Raw genomic sequence first — 22,740 nt, forward strand, 5'->3', positions numbered from 1 at the left:
AATCATATGTGATTAGATACATATAATTACTCGTGATGATATGTATTTAATAAAATATTATTTACGTGGGCCGTATTTATTTTCATGTTTTTGATTTAATAATTGGCATCGTGTATTAAATCACATGCGATTATATGTATTTAATTACATATGATTTACATGGACAATATTTGTTTTCACGCGTTGATTGAATAGTTGTTCTTGTGTATTTAATCACATGTGATTATATTTATTTAATCACATATGATTCGTATGAAAAATATTTATTCTTGCGACGATTCAATAATTCTTCTAATATATTTAATCACATGTGATTATATGTATTTAATCACATATGATTTATCTGGACAAGATTCATTATTTCTTTCTCAATTCAATAGTTGTACTCATCTACATAATCGCATGTGACTATATGTATCAAATCGCATATGATTTATATTGATAATATTCATGATTCAATATTTTTTTTCTTATGTATTTAATCATATGTGATTGTATGTATTAATCTTATATGATTAATGTGGAAAAAGAAAGACTATTTAATCAAAAACGAGAAAATGAATATTGTGTACAGAAATCATATGTGACTAAATGTACAAGAACAACTATTGAGCAAGAACGTGAAAATGAATATTGTCCATATAAATCATATCTAATTAGATACATATAATCTCATGTAATAAAGAACACAAGAACAACAACTGAATCGAGAACGTGAAAATAAATATTTTCCACATAAATTATATAGGATTAGATACATATAATCACATGTGATTATTGTTAGGGTGCAAAGTTATCCATGTTTGAATTTGTAATGTGTTGAATTTTGTAAAACTCACTTGCATGTGGTGTATTAGCCTTTTGACTCGTGAGATAGAGAGTGAGATAGAGACATGTAAACACCTCTATATAAGGTGGGCTTAGTCCACTTGTAGAGGCGTGCTTGAGAGGTGTAAAAGTGAGTGTGTAAGTGTGTGTTATTTATGTAGATGTAGATATATGTCCCTTTTTGTAACACAACACATATTCAATACATCTCTTAAACACCGAAATCACCATGTTCATTGTGCAATCTTTAATTCCGCATGCCAAACCATGTTCTATAATCACTACAATTGGTATCAGAGCGGGTCTTCGAAGATCAACGTAATTTTTTGAAGATTGATTCTCAGTTTGGCAAAATTTGTCACAATTGGAGCATTTTTGGTGAGTCTCTCTCTATGATCTCTCTTAATTTCATTGAATTCGTGCGTTGCGTTTTTGATTTGTGATCATGTGACATGTTGGATCAAAGTTTTCTTGAAAAATCCACTTGTTATGATCCAATAATTTTTTTGTTGATCAAGGTATGATCCAATCTCATATTCGTTTGTTTGATTCGATTGTCAAAATTGCTAATGTTCATTTGAATCGAGTGTTGGTCCAAAAACCTTCCATTATTGTTAATTGATCATTAAATCAAATTTGTGAACAAATTGTTTGCATATGTCATCAAATTCTGATCTTGAGCCCAAAATGAAATCAATTACTGTTCATCAGGCATGATTTAGCCCACAATTCATATGTTTAATCCAGTTTTTGAATCTATACTTTTTACAAATAAATTTTGAGCCCAAAATTGTTTCGATCCAACAAATTGCAATTGTGAGCCCAATGGTTTGTACAATCCAGTGATTCCGGTCGATACTTTAATCCTTTTTTAGAAAGCATTCGTCATACGTATTCCAATCTGTACAAGATGTTCTCATCACTTTTGTTTCTGATTCTAGTATTACATTTTCATCCTGTAACAATCGTTTGTTACTGATTGTTAATCTAAAACTGTGAATCGATTTCATATGATTGGTGTATGATGAAATCAGTTTTAGAATTGACTCTTTGATCTTGATGAAATTAATCAAAAACTGTCAAATTTTTGTGAAGAACAGTTGGATCATCATGTTTTGATCTGGATTTTGTCACTAGAAGCATCGATTTCATGTTTGTTGACAGTTTATTTAGAAAAGTCAAACATAGCAAAAAGTCAACTTCGATTTTTGAGTGATGAATCAAAGAATTGAAGGTTGCAATCGTTGATTTTGAGTTGAGAACAAGATATGGATGTCGAAATCAAGTCTAATTTGGAGGTTAATTTCAAAATTGGTTGGATTTATGTTCTTGATGTCGAACGGTACTTGAAAGAAGGAACGAACTGGGAAAGATCGATTTGGTTGTTTTGGGATGCAAAGGAAAACTTGGATTCATTGGTTGGTGTTGGTTTGGGAAGAACTAAGAGAAATAAGATTTGGAATCGAGATGCTTGGGTTAACGATCGAATGGTTCACTATTGGTGAATTAGTCGACTGGGTTGATGTACGAAGGGTTCCTATATGGTTATTGTGTTTGGATTGTGATAACGAATTGGGTTAGTGGTCGATTTTGATTTAGACTGGATTCATATTTGCTTGGAATATCGACTGTGAACTGTGAACTTGAATCTGGATTCGTTTTGGTGATGTTGATGATGCGAAGCCATGGATTTTGAAAGCGAATTAGAGTATTTGTTTTTGGGATACTTGTGATTTTCAAAGGATGGTTTGGGGACGAACAGACCTTGGGCTGTGAACGAATAATCGAAGCTGATTTGGTGACTGAGTTCTTTGTATTTGGGAAGTAGATAATTGAACAAAACGTTGATATAGATGATTTTGGGAAGAACAGGTTATAATGAAATGTTGATTCAGAGAGTAAATGTTAGACAACCCGAAGTTTACTCCATTGCTGTAACCCGTTTCCAGCCATAAAATTCGTCTTTTTCAAATTGTTTCCGTTTAAGTTATAAATTAAGTCATTATTCTGGAGACTTCTATTATGACTTAATGGATGTCTAAACATGATTAGAACTCATTTTATCACCCCATATTAGTAATCGGAAACATTCTAGTTTCGACCATATCGGGTTACGACATTTTAATCGAGTGCGACCAAAAGCCCCATTTAACGTCGGTATCGGGTAGAATTCCACCGTATCCCAAACCCAAACCATATTTAAGGTGGTTTAAGCTTCCATTTGAAGCTTTTACACTCTCTCACTACTCTCTCTCTAACCTCTCTCCTCAACCAAGATTCAAGGTCCAAAAACATAGAATTAAGGCTCCAAATCTTTGAGGTAACATCCCTAACTTGTTGTTTAACCTCTTAGGCCTTCAAATTCGTGTTTAAACTTTGATTTTGGACCTCAAACATGTGTTTACGGCCAAGGATCATTCTTGGGCCGTAAACACATAATAAAAGGGTTTTTATGCCTTTTAACCCCTCCAAACCAACTTTGGGACTTAGATACGACTATATGGCTTACCAATTTGGACTTAGAACACATTTAACATGGTTTTTGAGGAGTAAACATGAGTTTACTGCCCAAGAACAAGCTTGGGATGTAAACTCCTCATTCATGGAGAGTAAACTCACATTTGAGTGTTTAAAAGCCACTTAAACACACCAATGACCTTGGAATAAATTCTAGAACCAACCACAATCGATTTAGGGGCCTTAAACTAGATGGAAACAACCCCATGGAGAGTTCACGGCTGTGAACTCCCCAAGGATGAGTTCGTGGGCCGTGAACTCACTTACACAAGTCATATGGTGCTTAAATCTCATTCAAGGGCTTGTATAAATTGTTAGAATCACATGTGATTAGTCTAAGGCCATTAAATCATCAATTTAAGGGGGGTATAGGAGCTTACGGCCGTAAACTCCTTGTTTTGGGCTGTAAACTCCCTTTGATGGTGTTATTGGTGATTTAATTCATTCCTAAGCCTTAGATAAATTCATCTCAACATTTCCCCAAGTGTTTCAAGGCCATTTAACATCCAAAAACACCACTTATGAGTTCACGACCATGAACTCATGTGGGTGTGGTGTTTAGGGCTGTAAACTCCCTAAGGAGTTTACTCTTGAAGTCCCAAATCATTATCCAAGCCATATACGTCCGCAGATGTCACCCGGGTCACTCCAAACACTTGATTTGAAGTGTTTTCGCTCATGGGAGTGTATTATCATATCTAATTAGTGGTTTAAAATTTAATTAGATACATTTGTATACCATTTCATATTACATAGGAACCTCGCATGTTATCAAGCCCTGAACCGACACATAGCGTCCAAACCGTCACGTTTTCTCGCCTGGTGAGTTCATACCCCTACCTATTTTCAATGTTTTTCACTGTTTTCAGGGGGGGGGGGGGGAATACAAGCAAAGTACAAGTGATACTTGTACTCAAAACTAGGTTTACATACATTGTGTTTCATATTATATAAGCTTTTAACATTGACAATCGTAATAAACAATCGTTTTAACCTACAGGATATATTCTCATGTTATTTGTGAATTACTTTATAAATTGTTGTATTTATATTTTCACAAATGTTTTCTCACATTATAACAGTTAAAATCATAACAATTGAACATGGTTATGTCCTCGGTAACACCCCTCAGAGATACGCAAGTGGAGGATAGTAGATAGAACTTTTGTATTGTCCTTAATAAAACACCCCTAGACACGAGTGTGAAGGACAGGCATCATTGGAACTTAGTCAGGTTCTAGTTAGTACTCCCCCTAGACACGAGAGTAAAGTTTCAATAGAACAGGATATCCGTATCGATAATTTCAGTTTTAAAGTCATGAATCTTAAAGATTGGAGACATGTCCTTTGCAACACTTCCTAGGCACGAAAGTGGAGGACCGCCCCCGTAACCAGAATCTCCGAAAAGGGGAGAGCGTGACTTGAGTGTATAGATCTATATGGGACTGAATATGCTGCACCTGGCTGCTAGCTACATCCGAACTGAAAGGTTCAAGGGTGACAAAAGTCATAGAAGATATTGTCCATGTCTTGAGTCATATCTAGTCTGTAGTATGTTTATGGAACTCGCAATCAAGATTATGAAAACTTTATATTTAGTTATTAGTTTTATATACGTTGTAAAACTAATGTACACTTAAAGGGAACCAAACTTTCAGGAAACTTCGCACACACACACTTTAAGTATGGTAGATACTTGTACGTTACTTTTAGGTTCGATAACACTTCACAAACACTTTAGGAAAATATAGGATTTTCCTAGGATAACAATTGAACATAAACGGAACCGTACAATATAACAGTTAACCAAACATTACTTTTAAGAAAATATGGAATTTTCTTGGGTCGTAACATTTTCAGAAACTAAAAGGAGACTCGTACATTTTCAGAAACTAAAAGGAAACTCATACATTTTCAGAAAACAAAACCGCTTATGAACTCACCGGCTTTATGTCGATTTTCAAACTGCTTGTATTCTCAGGTCCGCATTAGACAGGTACCCGATGATCCTTTTGCCGAAGACGGAGTGCATCGAAGGCACGTCTGCTTTTGTTTATATATACATATGTATAACACTGTACAACTTTACTTTTGAACAAATGTAAATTTCAATATGTAATGTAATGGTTGTTTACTTTGCTTACTATGTACATTGGTTGCGATATTCATGACGTCCTCCGCCCCGGAACGTTTCCGCCTTCGATTTCGGGGTGTGACAGATTAGTATCAGAGCCCTTGTTTATAGTGAACTAAGTATAACAAACCTTACATGGTATAAAACTATAAACACTAAGGGTCCTAAGTGCTCTGAACTAAAAGTATCCTTCAAAGTATAAGTATTTTCAAAAGTATACAAGTATACCTAACCGTCGAGATCTGTAACTACAAGTAGAACAAAACATAAGTAAATGGGTGTTGTATGCTGCAGTTAAACCTGGGCAGTTATGTAGTCGTGTCTAGGATCAATATAGCCTGGCCAACTATATTCATTCGAGACACGACCAACATGTGCTTGGGAGTGACTGTGGTGTGCGGCATGCCTAAAACTTACCCAATACCCAAACAATGAGCCGTCGGTGCAGCGAGACATGAAATACTATGGGAGTATTTCTCGAGCCAATCCTTTGTAGAAATCCTCATTCAAGCGTTGTTCCCTGATCATTCCTTTAGCGATAATCTATCTGTTTTGATAACTCTTTCTTGCTTTATCGCTTATTTGAAATATATATCTGTCATATCTCTTATTCAATCCAGAGGACTTACCATCCTCTCTTTCCTGATCTTATTAGATCAAGATGCCTCCAATAAAGAGACCCAGCTCAAAGACCAATAACCCTCCGCCACCACCTTCTCCTCAAATTGACCTCGCAACGCTTGAAACAACCATTACTGCAACAATGACAGCCTTCATGTCACAAAGAAACCCCGATAGTTCAGGAGGTGGTCCCCAGCCCCAGAACCTAGAAGGTAGCCAGGGACACCGAAGAGGGGGTTCCTATAAAGACTTCATGAACGCAAAACCCACATCCTTTGATGGCACTGGAGGTGTCATTTCCCTCACCCGATGGTTCGAGAAAATCGAATCAATCTTTGAAATTTGTGCCTGCTCAGAATCTGATAAGGTGAAGTTCGCCGCTTGCACCTTCATCGACAAAGCTCTGACTTGGTGGAACGGCCAAGTCAAATCCCTAACCTTACCCGTAGCCAATTCCATGGGTTGGGAGGCCATGAAGGAACTTCTGCTGGCTGAGTACTGCCCTCGGGGCGAAATGCAAAAATTAGAGCACGAACTCTGGAACTTGAAGATGAAGGGTTTCGATATTGTCACTTACACTTCCAGGTTCGATGACCTGGCGCTACTCTATCCGGGAATGGTTAGAGAGATTCATCTAGGGGCTGACCCAGCCAACAAAAGGGAATGTCATAGCTGCGAGACTAGACACATACGACAACGCCAAATGTTTAGCACGAATCCTAATAGACCATAGTGATGACTTTGAAGAATCAGCTACCACTCCTGAACCGACAGAGAGGAGTGACGAGAAAAGAAAAATTGGGAAGAAGAAGGAAAGTCAGATATCGCAGGAGTCTTCGAAGAGGCAGCAAACTATGGCAGTTCACGCTGCTACTACCCCTGCAATTGTCTCTGTTGCTGGATCCTCAGCTCGAAAACCTACCAGTAGGTATGCTGGAACCCTCCCTAGTTGTGACAAGTGCAACTATCATCACCTCACTTCCAGCCCATGTATAGAGGTGTTTTGCAACAGTTGTGGCATAAAGGGTCACACTGTAAAGAATTGCAAGACACCAACTCAATCAATCAATCCGACTTTTGGAGCGGGCATTGGTCAGGCCTGCTATGGTTGCGGAGAAGTAGGGCATTACAAGCGAAACTGCCCCAAGACAGCAACAGCTGGCAACACCAGAAGAGTTCTAGTAATAGGACGAAAGGAGACAGCCGCTGATCCCACCGTCGCATCAGGTATACTCCTCCTCAATAACTCTTACGCTTGCAATCCTTTTCGATTCTAGTGCTAAATGAAAATCTGTTAACTATTCATTCAAACATCTTCCTAATCTTAGCCCTTCACTAGTAAATGAAACAATCACCATTGAGATGACTAGCAGTAGGAAAGAGAACTTTATCGATACATCCATAGGGTGTACATTTGCTCTGAACGATCACTCTTCATCCATTGATCCTATGTTAGTTTCCATAAGTACTTTTGGCGTTATCTGTGACACGGACTGATTGAGTCCCAATCGTGCCGATACCCTAGTATTGAAAAAGCCATCCATTCCAATGTCCTCTCTGTTCAAACCCTCGTGATCTACGGCGATAGATTCGGTTCCGACCTTCATATCATTTCGTGCATCAAAACTCAAGAGTTTTTCCCGAAGGGAGTGTCATGCATTCCTAGCCCATGTGATCCGCTGGAAAAAGGAAGTTAGAAATTTCGAGAATGTCCCCGAAGTCTGTGACTATCCTGATGTATTCTTATAGAGTTTCCGAGAATTCTTTCCGAACCTCAGGTTGAATTTCGCATCAACCAAAGCCCTGGAACTATTTCAGTAGTCAAAACGACCATCAAAACTGATATCCTTTTTCCTCGAATAGATGACCTTTTCGATCCAGTTCAGTGAACCAGCCACTTCTCAAAGATAAACTTTAAGTCAAGGTACCGACAACTACAAATCTATGAGAGCGATGTTCCATAGACAGTATGCCGGACTCGATATGATCACTATAAGTTCGCGGTGATGTCCATCGGTTAAACAAATTTCCTTGGTCATGAAGTAGACAATGAAGACATACGTATGAAATCCTCCTCAGATCAAGGCAATAGAGAATTAGTCGGCACCGAAGATACCCACAGAAACCCGTCAATTCTTGGGTCTCGCTGACTACTATTGCAGGTTCATCCAGGATTTTTCCGAAACGTTTCCGCCTTCGGTTTCGGGGTGTGACAAAATGTGAATGATTAAGACAAGATTCAGAGGCTTCGTGTGCCTTCGTTTTCGTTAAAATGGCAGTGGGAAATTTTCTTTGGTTTGGTGCTATGATTGAATCTAGCGAAGGGGAGAGAGAAACACTTTCGCTAAAATCGTGCTCAAAAGTTCCGTTCATATGGGCAGATGATTTCGTACGAAGGGATGAAATTTCGTACGTTTGCATGAAGTTTCGTACATTGCTGTGAATTTTTCCGTTTGATTGGGGAAGATGAAGTTTCGTACGAATTGAAGAAAATTTCAACAAATTAATGCAAAAGGCAAATGTTACGAAAATGGCCCCTAAACTTACGAAAGTTTAACATCTTTTACAACTCTTCGAATGTCGGGACAAATTTTCCAATGTTGGGAAAAATTTTCGTATGTTTGGAATGAAAAAGAAGAATTTTGAATTTGGTCCCTAAAATTTCGACAGTTTGGCAGTAAGTACTCAGTTTCGAAAAAGGACTGATTTTGCTGTAAAATTGAAGAAATTGCATTTCAGGCCCCTATAGTTTATGCAAATTGACGCTTTCTAGCCAGCTTTGGAAAAGGGGGAGAGTTTTGCATTTTTTTGCTGTTTTGGGCGCACCGGGTCACTACAGAATTTTGAAATTGTCAATTTCTACCCATTTTTTAGAATATTTGTCAAAGGCGGTTCGTGTATGAAGCTAAAAATTGAAGATTTTTTGGGTTTTCCGAATTGAAGCACAAAGTTTATGCCACATGTTAAGGGGGAGTTCTGACACGAAAAATTTCGAATAGAGCATGTTCTCTTTCCTTGAAGGTTTATAATCAAATTTCGATTATAAAAAGGGGGAGAAATTTATATGGAAATTTGAACTTGAATTTTTCATATTACTCGGATTTGACGACCGAAGTGACCTTGAATTTTTGAAGTTTACGAAATGATGCAATTGGAAGTTTGGAAGTGATTTCATTTCAAAATGTGTTTGGTTTTATTGAAGATTTCCGGGGTGTGTTTTTATGCTCAACTTTTGGGTGATCAATTTGGAGTTTGAGAAGCTCGTGATCATTCTTTGATGCTCGGTTTGTATGGTCTCACATCCTAGAGCCCAAATTGAAGAATCATTGAGGAATTGAAGGTTTGAAGTTCATTTCAACATGTGTCACCCTTGAGTCTCGGATCGCGTAATTGCTCGATTTGGGAAGAATTGAAGTGGGTCATCCATTCCTAACTTTGAGAGGGAAAATGTTGGGGTGGAAAGTTATCCTTGTTTGACTTTGTAATGTGTTGAATTTTGTAAAACCCACTTTCATATGGTGCATTAGCCTTTTGACTCATGAGATAGAGAGTGAGAGAGACATGTAAACATCTCTATATAAGGTGGGTTTAGTCCACTTGTAGAGGTGTGCTTAAGAGGTGTAAAAGTGAGTGTGTAAGTGTGTGTTATTTATGTAGATGTAGATATATGTCCCTTTTTGTAACACAATACATATTCAATACATCTCTTAAACACCGAAATCACCATGTTCATTGTGTAATCTTTAATTCTGCATGCCAAACCATATTCTATAATCACTACAATTATATCCATTTAATCACATATGATATATGTGGACAAAATTTATCTTTGTGTTCTCGATTCAATAGCTGTTCTTGTGTATATAATCATATGTGATTATATGTATCTAACCGCATATGATTTATATAAACATAATTGTTTTTTGTCTGTATAAATCATATGTGATTAGATACATATAATCACATATGATTATATGTATTAAATCACATATGGTTACAGTGGACAAAGAACAATTATTGAATCGAGAATATGATAATAAATCTCATCCACATAAATCATATATGACTGGATACATATAATCACATGTGATTATATGTATCTAATCAGATATGATTTATGTAGACAATATCTATTTTTGCGGTTTCGACTGAACAATTGCTTTTGTGTAATTAATCACATGTGATTATATGTATATAATCACATATGATTTAGATGGACAAGATTCATTTTTTCCTTCTAGATTCAATAGTTGTGCTCATGTACTTAATCACATACGATTATACATATAATCACATGTGATAAAATAGATGAGAACAACTAGTAAATCGTCAAAGCAAAAATGAATTATGTCCACATAAATCATATGTGATTAGATTCATATAATCACATGTGATTATATGTATTTAATCACATATGATTAATGTGGATAAAGATTTGTTTTCACGTTCTTGGTTCAATATTTGTTATCATGTATATAATTACATGTGATTGTATGTATCTAATCACATATGATTTAAATATACAAGATTTGTTTTTTCTAAACAAAATCATATGTGATTAGAAACATATAATTACATTTGATTATATGTATTTAATCACATATGATTAAAGTGAAAAAAAAAACAATTATTGAATCGAGAACGCGAAAAAGAATCTTAGCACACAAATCATATGTGATTAGATACACATAATCACATGTTATGAGAGTATCTGTGAACAATAAAATAAAACAAGTAATGCCTACATAATAAGAGTTACTACTCACCTCCTTGTTCTTGAAAATTAGATAGCATGAGTAAGATGGACCATTTCCTTTCTAAAAACCTACACATAAATTATAACACGATTTAGCTTGTGTTTGTTTTATTAATCTTATAAAACTTATGTACATATTTCCTAATTTTCTCTTTGATTGTAATCCTCTGTTTGGGATATGTTTTCATACCTTTCAACCCATTATTAAATTTTAATAAAATTATATTGGTAAAGTTCCCCCTTTTATCATTTCATAAATATAAAGATCTCATTCTAATGATTTTTGGCTTATTTTATATTAAATTTACAAGTTGGTAACTTTTAGTTGTCACTTTCTGGACCACTCAAGACTCTTGGAAAAAATTGTATCAATCTACTAAGAATTACATTAGTCCATTTATCTTTTGAAAACTATACATCCATATCTAACTATAGGCTTTGGAATTTTGGCATTTGGAGTTCTGATGAATTTATTATGATTTTTTGAAGACAGTGCATGAAATTTGTGACAACATGGACCAGCTTGAGAAGATTGCCAATTTTACCTAACAAGGAGTTGGAATTTCGAAATGTGATTCAAAGTTTGAAGAAAGTAGACACACTAATATCTCTAGAAAACTAAGTCTCATGATTTTTAGATTTTCTTATTGACTTGCACGGATTTTAAAAGTTAGAGAACAGATTTGGGAAAATTGATCATAATATCTTCTATCACTTTTAACATGATTGTTAAAAAATGTAATGCCTACATAATAAGAGAGTTAGTGTAACTCACCTCCTTGATCTTGAAAATTAGCTAGCATGAGCAAGATGGATCCTTTCCTTCCCGAGAACCTACACAAAAATTATAACATTATTTAGCTTGTGTTTTTTGTATTAATCTTATAAAACTTATGTACATATTTCATTATTTTCTCTTTGAATGTAGTCCTCTGTTTGGGATATGTTTTCTTACCTTTAAACCCATTATTAAACTTTGATAAAATTATATTGGTAAAGTTCCCTCTTTTATGTAACGACCCAAAAATCAAGGGTAAAAAAATTCATTTTTAGTATTACTAAAACATTGATACCATTTAATTCAAACATGTCAAATCATAGTCAAGTAAATCATTTATCATAATTTTTCCCAAATCATTCATTACGGAAATCATAGGTGTGTGCACTGCGATCAATCCAAGCCCTTCTTTTACAAACTGACGATACCTGAAACCAAAACTGTAAACCGTAAGCACGAAGCTTAGTGAGTCCCCCAAAGCATACCCTACACATAATCCACATAACACATATTGTATTAGCTGTAAAAGCTATCTCTACCGTTATCACATATCAATCTGCTATAAAAGCTACTCTACCATGTTTCACATATCAAATAGTTATACAAGCAATCTCTACAGTTAGCCACAGAGAATATCTCTACCATTAGCCACAATGTTATCTCTACCATCAGCCATAAAGGATATCTCTACCATTAGCCACAAGGTTATATCTCCTATCAGACATAAATGATGTCTCTACCATTAGCCACAAAGGCTATCTATACCGTATACATACATACATATCACACACCTCTACATAGTAAGTATACCAACTATCATAAAATGGGTTGGCCTTGGTGCCTTAGACCCATTGGTATGGTGAGAAGATTCACCTGGCACTGCTGAATCCCTGCAGATAAAACTCCCCTTACTGGTTGACAGATTCCCGAACTATCAACATCAAACAATAACTAATTAGTAATTGGGCCCCAAGTCCAAGGTCCAAATCACACTCCATAGGCCCAAAAGCCAAGTAATGGGCCAAAGCCCAACATATGGCCTAATTTTCCGAATTGCACCGAAATTTCTACATGGACCTATTTAAGGCCCAACCAATTATTCTAGTCTAAACAATTGACATTTTTGTTGGCCCAATAGCTAATAATCCTCAAGGCCCAAATATGGCCCACTTATGGCCCAATTTTCTAAATTGGGCCCAAGCTTCTCTAATGGGTATTATCCTGAAACCCAATAGTTTCCCTTAGTCCGTAAATGTGTTCCCAATTGGCCCACAAAGGCCCACAATAGCTTAATCCAATAAATGGCCCAACAAGCATCCAAACCCAATTAGGGTTTTTCACAATTATGTCGATTAGGGTTAAGTGTTCATACTTAACCCATTAATGACTTAATCCATTAAGTCCGATATTGCCTTTAGGTTATATTGCCAATGTTTATTAATTAATATTTTAGGTTTATTAAATAATTCTGATGTGGTCTTGATAAGCCCCAAATTAGTGTTTCATGGCATTAGGGTTTTCCTAACCCTAATTAGGGTTTCCAACCTATCTTAGCCCAAAAGGCTCAATAGCTAGGTCCTTTGACCAATTAGGGTTCATTAGGACCATTATGATGTTACTAGGCTCATTAAGGCTTCACGCATCCCAACCAAATCAACTTGAAAAGGCAAAGTACACCGCCACCCGAAATGGTGGCCGGTAGCGGCGGCCACCACCTCATGGTGGTGGTTAGGGTTTGTTTCCATTATTCCATGTTGTTACACTGTACAATTCCAATAACACACACACTCCCTAACATAAACACACACACACACACAGCCACCCCAGTGGTGGCCAGCGGTGGCGATTGGTGGTGGTCTACTCTTCGATCCCGATCACACAACACTACATACACACGCAAAGACATGCACACAGCCACCACCAAACGGCGGCTGGTGGTGACAGAATAGCAAAGGTAGCGGTAACCACCATGGTTGGCAGCCATGGTGGTCTTCCATGGTTTCCAGCCAAACCAACACCGTACACCATATGCACACTAGCAGGAGAGACAACATGTGCATCTTGGCTCAAAAAGAAAATCAACACCCACATAAAGGTGGGTCGCAACGGCAGCAACATCACGTGAAGCGGGCAACAGCAGCTTCTTAGTGGCCTGAGGTGGCGAAGGCGGTGACATTGCAACGGCAGAAGAGGTGGAGGCGCATCCAAGGATGGTGCCACACGGCCTTGACGTCATCTGCAACTGTCATGGCGTCGTTCACAGTCGCTCCTCCATCCGCTCACATCGTCGTTGGCGAAGAACACAGCAACTGGGTTGCTCGTTGATTTGTTGGTGGCTCCAAGATGTCGACGACTGGAGCAAGGCGGCATAAGGGTGGCGGTTCTCCATCTTCAGCAGAGGAGGGAACAACAATGGGGGGTGGGGGTCGTGAGGCTTGCGGCCACAAACGAGAGGATGGTGGCCAACCTTTTCCTTAGGTTTAGGGGTTCGTAATGTATATATACCCGGTCACACAAACACGTTGCCATAATGGTAGAACTGGTCCCTCCCCATAAACACTTTTGCATCACAAGCCCAAAATTTACTCATTATACCCCCGCTCCCCAATTCTTTTCATTATGTCTGAAATTTACCTTTTTAACCCAGCCTCCTGAAATCCTTTACAAATTAAGTCTAATACTTACCAAATAGCCCTTTGGCCTCTGTAACAGCCCGGAATTTCAGGTATTACTTTAAATTATCTTGGGGAATATTTAGGGGGGGACTCGGCGAGTTGATGCCTGACTCGCCGAGTAGGACCACGGTCTTAGTCACAGATTCGCGACTGGACTCGACGAGTCCATTAGGGACTCGGCGAGTCGACGCTGTTCAGCTGAAACCCTAGCCGTTTTGATTCTGGATCGTATATAATGCCTTTAGGGCCGTCATGTCTCGTCTTTTGGCCGATTGAAGATAACCAAAAAGTCTGTGGGCGTCTGGAACAAGGGTGAAGGCTAGTGGAAGCTTGAAGAGGTTGTTAGGCAAGGAGAGGCAAGGTGGTGATCAAAGGAGGTCAAGGAGTCGAGCTCTGAAGGTTGGGGACACAGGGAACACGTTTTCCAGGTAATCCTCGGATCATTTTCTGTAGTTTTGGCGTTGTATACGAATCTAGGGTTTAGGAAACCCATTTAAGGATTTGATAGATTATAGTGTTGTTACAAGTGTTTAAACCCCTGTAATAGTATATGTGAAGGTCCAGGAAGTCCCATATCTATATATTACGGAATCATGCGAGTTACAGGAGGCAGATGATTGACTGCATGGCGAGGACTCGCCGAGTCCAATGATCAGACTCGGCGAGTATCTTGAAGATTCACTAGGACTCGCCGAGTTGTTCTTCAGACTCGGCGAGTAGCTTGAAGATCTACTGGAACTCGTCGAGTCGTTCTTTAGACTTGGCGAGTGGAGTCGGGGTGTCTAGACTCGCCGAGTTGCCTTTGCACTCGACGAGTCCGGTCAAGTTGACCATTGACCTGTATGTAATTTAGTAGGGTCAGTTGTCTTGTTTGATAAGATCATTAATAAAGGTATGTGGTATTATAGGGAGCCTGCAGATTAGCGGATCGAGTGCGAGTGGCTCGAAGGGTTTATAGCTTGCATACTACGAAGTGAGTCTTCTCACTATACTTCACCCGGAATGGGTTTGACTGTGTGACCGGAAGGTCGTATGTGTTATATTTATGCTATGTCTAGAGAGGTAGATGCTTTATATGTGATGTATGCTTATATGTGATGTATGCTTATACGGGCCGGAAGGCGAGACTTTATGTGATAGAAAGAACGGTATGATGTATGACTTATGTGTTATGTGTGATATGTTATATGTGTTATATTTTATACTATTATGGGCCAGAAGGCAAAATACTATGGGCCGGAAGGCAATTTAATACGGGCCGGAAGGCGATATGTTATGGGCCGGAAGGCGATTATGTTACGGGCCGGAAGGCAATGTTATGTGGACCGAAAGGTCCGGGCCGGAAGGCGTATGTGGGTAAGTCGTATACTGGGGAACTCACTAAGCATTTATGCTTACTAGTTGTGTTTATGTTTTTCAGGCACTAGTGGTGACCGTGGGAAGGCGCCGGCGTGACACGTACACACTGCCATTGTTGAAGATCTTGAGGATTCGTTATTTATATTTTTGCAATAAACTTGGAATAAACTCTTTTGTCGAATAATGATGTTTTATTTTAAATGAAAAATTTGTTTGGAAATTTGAGTTGTTACAATTGGTATCAGAGCCTTGGTTTGAGGGATTCGGGTGTACTTTCGGGTGCAACTGAACTCAGACCGGGGATTTGAGGAAAAACCTTTTTAAAATAATAAGGACACAACATTTCATAAATGGTAAGGCGGTAAAACAAGAATGGAGCAGTGTGTACGATCAGCCAGCGCCCGAACGGTAAAGATCCCTAGAATACCTTACAATGTTATGTTATGCACTGATTTATGAATTGTTATGCATGCTAGAAGACTAGGTATACATGATAGGACTAGAATGGCCTGTTTTGTGATGCCTTAGTCTAGGGAGATTGTTTATATGAGATATTTGGTAGCGTGCAAGTAGATAGTGCATACTAGAGGTAGAGTATTCATTATTCAGGATTTGGGGAGGAAGATTTGGGACGAATACTGATACGGTGTGGTCGGTAGTATTGGGCCCGTACTACCGAAGGCACCGGATCAGTGGAAGACCCAAGTAAGAATCCCTGGAAATCGGAGACTAAGTAGGGCGCGTATCGAGTACAATTGTACTTGGTGGGGTCTCTGATGATTTTATGTTGTATTTCAGAGACATCATGGTCATCACACGCAATGGGGCGAGTTCGAACGGTGCGAGTGACGAGGAGATTCGTCAGATTATTCAGGAGGAGGTAGCTGCGGCGGTTCGGGCTGAGATCCTGGAGATGTTTGGGTCTATTAAGACCACTCTGATGGAGGAGTTTGAGGAGCGGTACGCCGCACTTACTGAAGCTGCAGTCGCTGCCGCTACCGCAGCTGTGGCTACTGCTAGGCCACAAGGGGGTGATTCATTGCTATTCAGGGAATTCAGCAACACGAAACCCCCTGAGTTCGATGGGACGCAGGATCCGATTGCGGCTATGAGGTGGATCGCCGACATTGAGGGGTGCTTCTATACTTGCTCATGCCCGGAGCACTTGAGGGTACGGTTCACCTTGAACCAGCTCCGTCTGGGAGCGAAGGATTGGTGGAAGTTCGTGACGGCGAACTTCACTCAGGCGGAGATTTCAGCGGTAACATGGGAGAGGTTTACGGAGATGTTCAGGGACGAGTACGTTCCCCCGGTGGAGAGGGAGCGATTGATTCAGGAGTTCTTGACCCTTAAGCAGGGTACTGATTCCGTGGCGGTGATCACGCGGAAGTTTCATGAGAGGGCAATGTTCTGCCCCGAGCTGGTATCTACGGAGCAGTCGCGGATGAGCCGGTATTTGGGCGTTTTGAAGAGAGAGATCCGGGAGTTTGTGTCAAACTCCACCTATCGTACATTTCACTGAGCTTCAGGCGAACGCCAGGAAGCGCGAGATCGAGTTGGAGACTCAGGCGAGGGAGGAGGCTGAGTCTCGGCAGGTGGATCGGCGGCCGGCTCAGTCTCAGCCGGCAGCCAAGCGGACTAAGTTCGCTGATTCGAGGATGGGAGGTCCGAAGGGTCTCACTTGCGTGAAGTGCGGCAGGAGTCATGAGGGGGTGTGTCGAGCTGGTGGTTGCTACAAGTGTGGCAAGGAGGGACATATTGCCAGGGATTGCCCTAAGGGGTTTATGGTTTGCTTTCACTGCAACCAGACAGGCCATCGGAAGGCCGAGTGTCCGCAGCTTCGTCAGGGAGCTACACCTTCTACCAGGACTACTGAGACCCGACCGGCGAAGGTCGAGGCCCTGAGGGCTCGCGGGAGAGCCTTTCAGCTGACTGCAGAGGAGGTCCGCGCTGCACCCGACGTTGTGGCAGGTATGTTATCATTCACGTAATTACTTAAAAGTTGAAATGTTATGCTTATGTTAATGTATGTGTAGGTACTTTTCTTGTGAACTCTATGCCTGCTCTAGTGTTATTTGATTCGGGTGCAAGTAGATCGTTTGTATCGTGAGCCTTTAGTCAGCATATCGGCATTAGTCGTGAGCCGTTAAGTCGGCCTTTGAGTGTTTCTATTGCGGCCGAGAGGGTGGTTTGTGCTACGGAGGTTCTTCGGGGATGTGTGCTAGAGATCTTCGGGGTCGCGTTCCCGATTGACCTAGTTCCTATTGCGATGGGGGACGTCTGTGTCATCGTGGGCATGGACTGGTTGAGCCGATTCAGCGCTATCATCGACTGCGAACGTCAGCTGGTGACTATACGAGACCCTAGTGGGGGAGTCCTTACGGTATACGGCGAGGGTACCCGTTCGGGATCAGCTTTTTGTTCGGCCGCTAGGGCGAGGCAATGCATACAGCGGGGATGTAACGGTTTTGTGGCGTATGTGATGGATACGCGGGAGACTTCCGAGAGGCCGAAGACAGTCGAGGAGGTTCCAGTGGTGCGCGAGTTTCCTGATGTTTTTCCCGAGGATTTGCCGGGAGTACCTCCTGCGAGGCAAGTGGAGTTTGGTATCGATCTAGTTCCAGGGGCTGCGCCTATTGCGAAGGTGCCATATCGTCTTGCACCTCCAGAGATGCAAGAGTTGTCCTCGCAACTTCAGGAGTTGTTGGGAAAGGGATTTATTCGGCCGAGTAGCTCGCCGTGGGGAGCACCGATTCTGTTCGTCAAGAAGAAGGATGGTTCACACCGGATGTGTATCGATTACCGGGAACTGAACAAGGTGACGGTCAAGAACCGCTATCCGTTACCGAGGATCGATGATCTATTCGATCAGTTGCAAGGGGCATCTTGGTTCTCCAAGATTGATTTGAGATCGGGGTATCATCAGGTAAGAGTGTGGGATGAGGACGTTTAGAAGACAGCATTTAGGACGCGGTATGGGCATTACGAGTTCGTGGTGATGCCTTTTGGGCTCACCAATGCCCCAGCGGTGTTCATGGACCTCATGAACAGGGTATGCAGGCCGATGCTGGATCGGTCTGTGATTGTATTTATCGACGACATTCTGGTGTATTCGCGGTCTAGAGAGCAGCATGAGGGACATTTAAGGGAGGTCCTTGAGGTGCTGAGGTCGGAGAAGCTATATGCAAAATTCTCCAAATGTGACTTCTGGTTACAGGAGGTCCAATTTCTGGGGCACGTTGTAAATAAGGCAGGGATATTGGTTGATCCGGCCAAGGTGGAAGCAGTGATGAGTTGGGAGGCACCGAAGTCACCTTCTGAGATCAGGAGTTTCCTTGGGTTGGCGGGGTACTATCGGAGGTTTATTAGGGACTTCTCCAAGATCGCGGTGCCGCTCACCAGGTTGACCCGGAAGGGTGTTACATTTTCATGGGGACCCGAGCAGCAGACTTCCTTCGAGACACTTCGTCAGAGACTGTGCGAAGCCCCAGTATTAGCTCTCCCGGAAGGAATGGAGGACTTTGTCGTATATTGCGACGCATCGATTTCGGGGTTGGGTGCAGTGTTGATGCAGAGGGGCCATGTGATAGCCTATGCATCGAGGCAGCTGAAGCCTCACGAGGCGAGGTATCCCACGCATGACTTAGAGTTGGGGGCGGTAGTGTTCGCCCTCAAAATTTGGCGTCACTACCTGTACGGGGTTCGTTGTACCATATACACGGACCATAAGAGTTTAAAGTATTTGATGGATCAACCTAACCTAAATATGCGTCAGAGGAGATGGTTAGATGTGGTTAAGGATTATGACTGTGAGATCCTGTACCACCCAGGCAAGGCTAATGTGGTAGCCGACGCATTAAGTCGTAGGATGGAGAGCACTCCATTGCGGGACGTATGTTTGAGATTGACGGTGATGACTCCGGTATTAGATGCTATTCGTGGGGCACAGGCCGAGGTTGTGAAATCTGGGATGCAGAAACAGGAGCGGGTCGTCGGGTTGATTTCAGAGTTCGTTATGAATGGACGGAGACTTCTGACGTTTCAGGGTCGGATCTGGGTACCATTCGTGGGCGGTACGCGTGTTACTTTGATGGAGGAGGCACACAGATCGAAATTCTCGATCCATCCCGGTGCTACGAAAATGTATTTGGATTTGAGAAAGGAGTACTGGTGGCCTTGCATGAAGAGAGACGTCGCCTGGTTCGTTGAGAGGTGTTTGACCTGCCGTAGGGTTAAGGCCGAGCACCAGAGACCGCACGGTAAGTTGCAACCCTTGGAGATTCCTGAGTGGAAGTGGGAACAGATCACGATGGATTTCATCACTAAATTGCCGAGAACTGCCAGGGGAGTCGATGCGATTTGGGTGATTGTGGATAGGCTAACAAAGAGTGCACACTTCCTTGCCATTAACGAAAGTTCATCAGCAGAGAAGTTGGCAGAGTTATACGTGAGAGAGATAGTGTCTCGGCATGGGGTACCGATTTCGATTGTTTCAGATCGCGACGTACGTTTCACTTCCAGGTTCTGGAAGAAATTTCATGAGGAGTTGGGTACTAAACTGCATTTTAGTACCGCATACCATCCCCAGACCGACGGTCAGAGCGAGCGGACGATTCAAACATTGGAAGACATGCTTAGAGCGTGTGTGTTAGACTTCGGGGGTAGCTGGGATGCGCATCTGCCGTTGGCTGAGTTTTCCTACAACAACAGCCATCATTCGAGCATTGGTATGCCACCTTTTGAGTTGTTGTATGGTAGGAGGTGTCGGACTCCCATTTGCTGGGGAGAAGTGGGACAGAGAGTGATGGGCAGTACAGAGATCGTACTTCAGATGACCGAACAGATTCAACAGGTGAGGCAGAGGTTATTGACCGCCCAGAGCTGACAGAAGAGTTACGCGGACAGACGCCGGTCCGAGCTCGAATTCCAGGTTGGCGACTTCGTTCTCCTAAAGGTTTCTCCTTGGAAAGGAGTGATTCGGTTCAGAAAGAGGGGCAAATTAGGGCCTCGGTTCATAGGTCCATTTCGGGTAATTGCAAGGGTAGGTCGGGTAGCTTATCGGTTGGAGTTGCCAGCGGAGCTGAGTCAGATTCACAATACCTTTCACGTATCACAGTTGAGGAAGTGTATAGCCGATGAAGCGGCAGTGGTTCCGTTAGAAGATATTCAGGTGGATGCGAGCCTGAATTACGCCGAGAGACCAGTAGCTATCAGGGATCGGAAGATCAAGGTTCTACGGAACAAGGAGATACCTCTGGTGTTGGTTCAGTGGCAACATCGGAAGGGATCGGAGATGACTTGGGAGCCGGAGAGTGAAATGCGGGAGCAACATCCGGAGTTATTCGCAGAATGAGACTTCGAGGGCGAAGTCTAGTTCTAGTGGGGGAGAGTTGTAACAGCCCGGAATTTCAGGTATTACTTTAAATTATCTTGGGGAATATTTAGGGGGGGACTCGGCGAGTTGATGCCTGACTCGCCGAGTAGGACCACGGTCTTAGTCACAGATTCGCGACTGGACTCGACGAGTCCATTAGGGACTCGGCGAGTCGACGCTGTTCAGCTGAAACCCTAGCCGTTTTGATTCTGGATCGTATATAATGCCTTTAGGGCCGTCATGTCTCGTCTTTTGGCCGATTGAAGATAACCAAAAAGTCTGTGGGCGTCTGGAACAAGGGTGAAGGCTAGTGGAAGCTTGAAGAGGTTGTTAGGCAAGGAGAGGCAAGGTGGTGATCAAAGGAGGTCAAGGAGTCGAGCTCTGAAGGTTGGGGACACAGGGAACACGTTTTCCAGGTAATCCTCGGATCATTTTCTGTAGTTTTGGCGTTGTATACGAATCTAGGGTTTAGGAAACCCATTTAAGGATTTGATAGATTATAGTGTTGTTACAAGTGTTTAAACCCCTGTAATAGTATATGTGAAGGTCTAGGAAGTCCCATATCTATATATTACGGAATCATGCGAGTTACAGGAGGCAGATGATTGACTGCATGGCGAGGACTCGCCGAGTCCAATGATCAGACTCGGCGAGTATCTTGAAGATTCACTAGGACTCGCCGAGTTGTTCTTCAGACTCGGCGAGTAGCTTGAAGATCTACTGGAACTCGTCGAGTTGTTCTTTAGACTCAGCGAGTGGAGTCGGGGTGTCTAGACTCGCCGAGTTGCCTTTGCACTCGACGAGTCCGGTCAAGTTGACCATTGACCTGTATGTAATTTAGTAGGGTCAGTTGTCTTGTTTGATAAGATCATTAATAAAGGTATGTGGTATTATAGGGAGCCTGCAGATTAGCGGATCGAGTGCGAGTGGCTCGAAGGGTTTATAGCTTGCATACTACGAAGTGAGTCTTCTCACTATACTTCACCCGGAAGGGTTTGACTGCGTGACCGGAAGGTCGTATGTGTTATATTTATGCTATGTCTAGAGAGGTAGATGCTTTATATGTGATGTATGCTTATATGTGATGTATGCTTATACGGGCTGGAAGGCGAGACTTTATGTGATCGAAAGAACGGTATGATGTATGACTTATGTGTTATGTGTGATATGTTATATGTGTTATATTTTATACTATTATGGGCCGGAAGGCAAAATACTATGGGCCGGAAGGCAATTTAATACGGGCCGGAAGGCGATATGTTATGGGCCGGAAGGCGATTATGTTACGGGCCGGAAGGCAATGTTATGTGGACCGAAAGGTCCGGGCCGGAAGGCGTATGTGGGTAAGTCGTATACTGGGGAACTCACTAAGCATTTATGCTTACTAGTTGTGTTTATGTTTTTCAGGCACTAGTGGTGACCGTGGGAAGGCGCCGGCGTGACACGTACACACTGCCATTGTTGAAGATCTTGAGGATTCGTTATTTATATTTTTTCAATAAACTTGGAATAAACTCTTTTGTCGAATAATGATGTTTTATTTTAAATGAAAAATTTGTTTGGAAATTTGAGTTGTTACAGCCTCCATAATCTTTTGAAAGTAAATTCTAAAATTACTTTTTAACCCCCAAATGATACGATTTATAACATTTGGCTTCCCAAAACCAATAATCCCCTAAATAATATGAATTTATTGCA

The sequence above is a fragment of the Lactuca saligna genome, chromosome 5 (assembly GCF_052625555.1).
Source record: "Lactuca saligna cultivar CGN05327 chromosome 5, ASM5262555v1, whole genome shotgun sequence".
Lineage (NCBI taxonomy): Eukaryota > Viridiplantae > Streptophyta > Magnoliopsida > Asterales > Asteraceae > Lactuca > Lactuca saligna.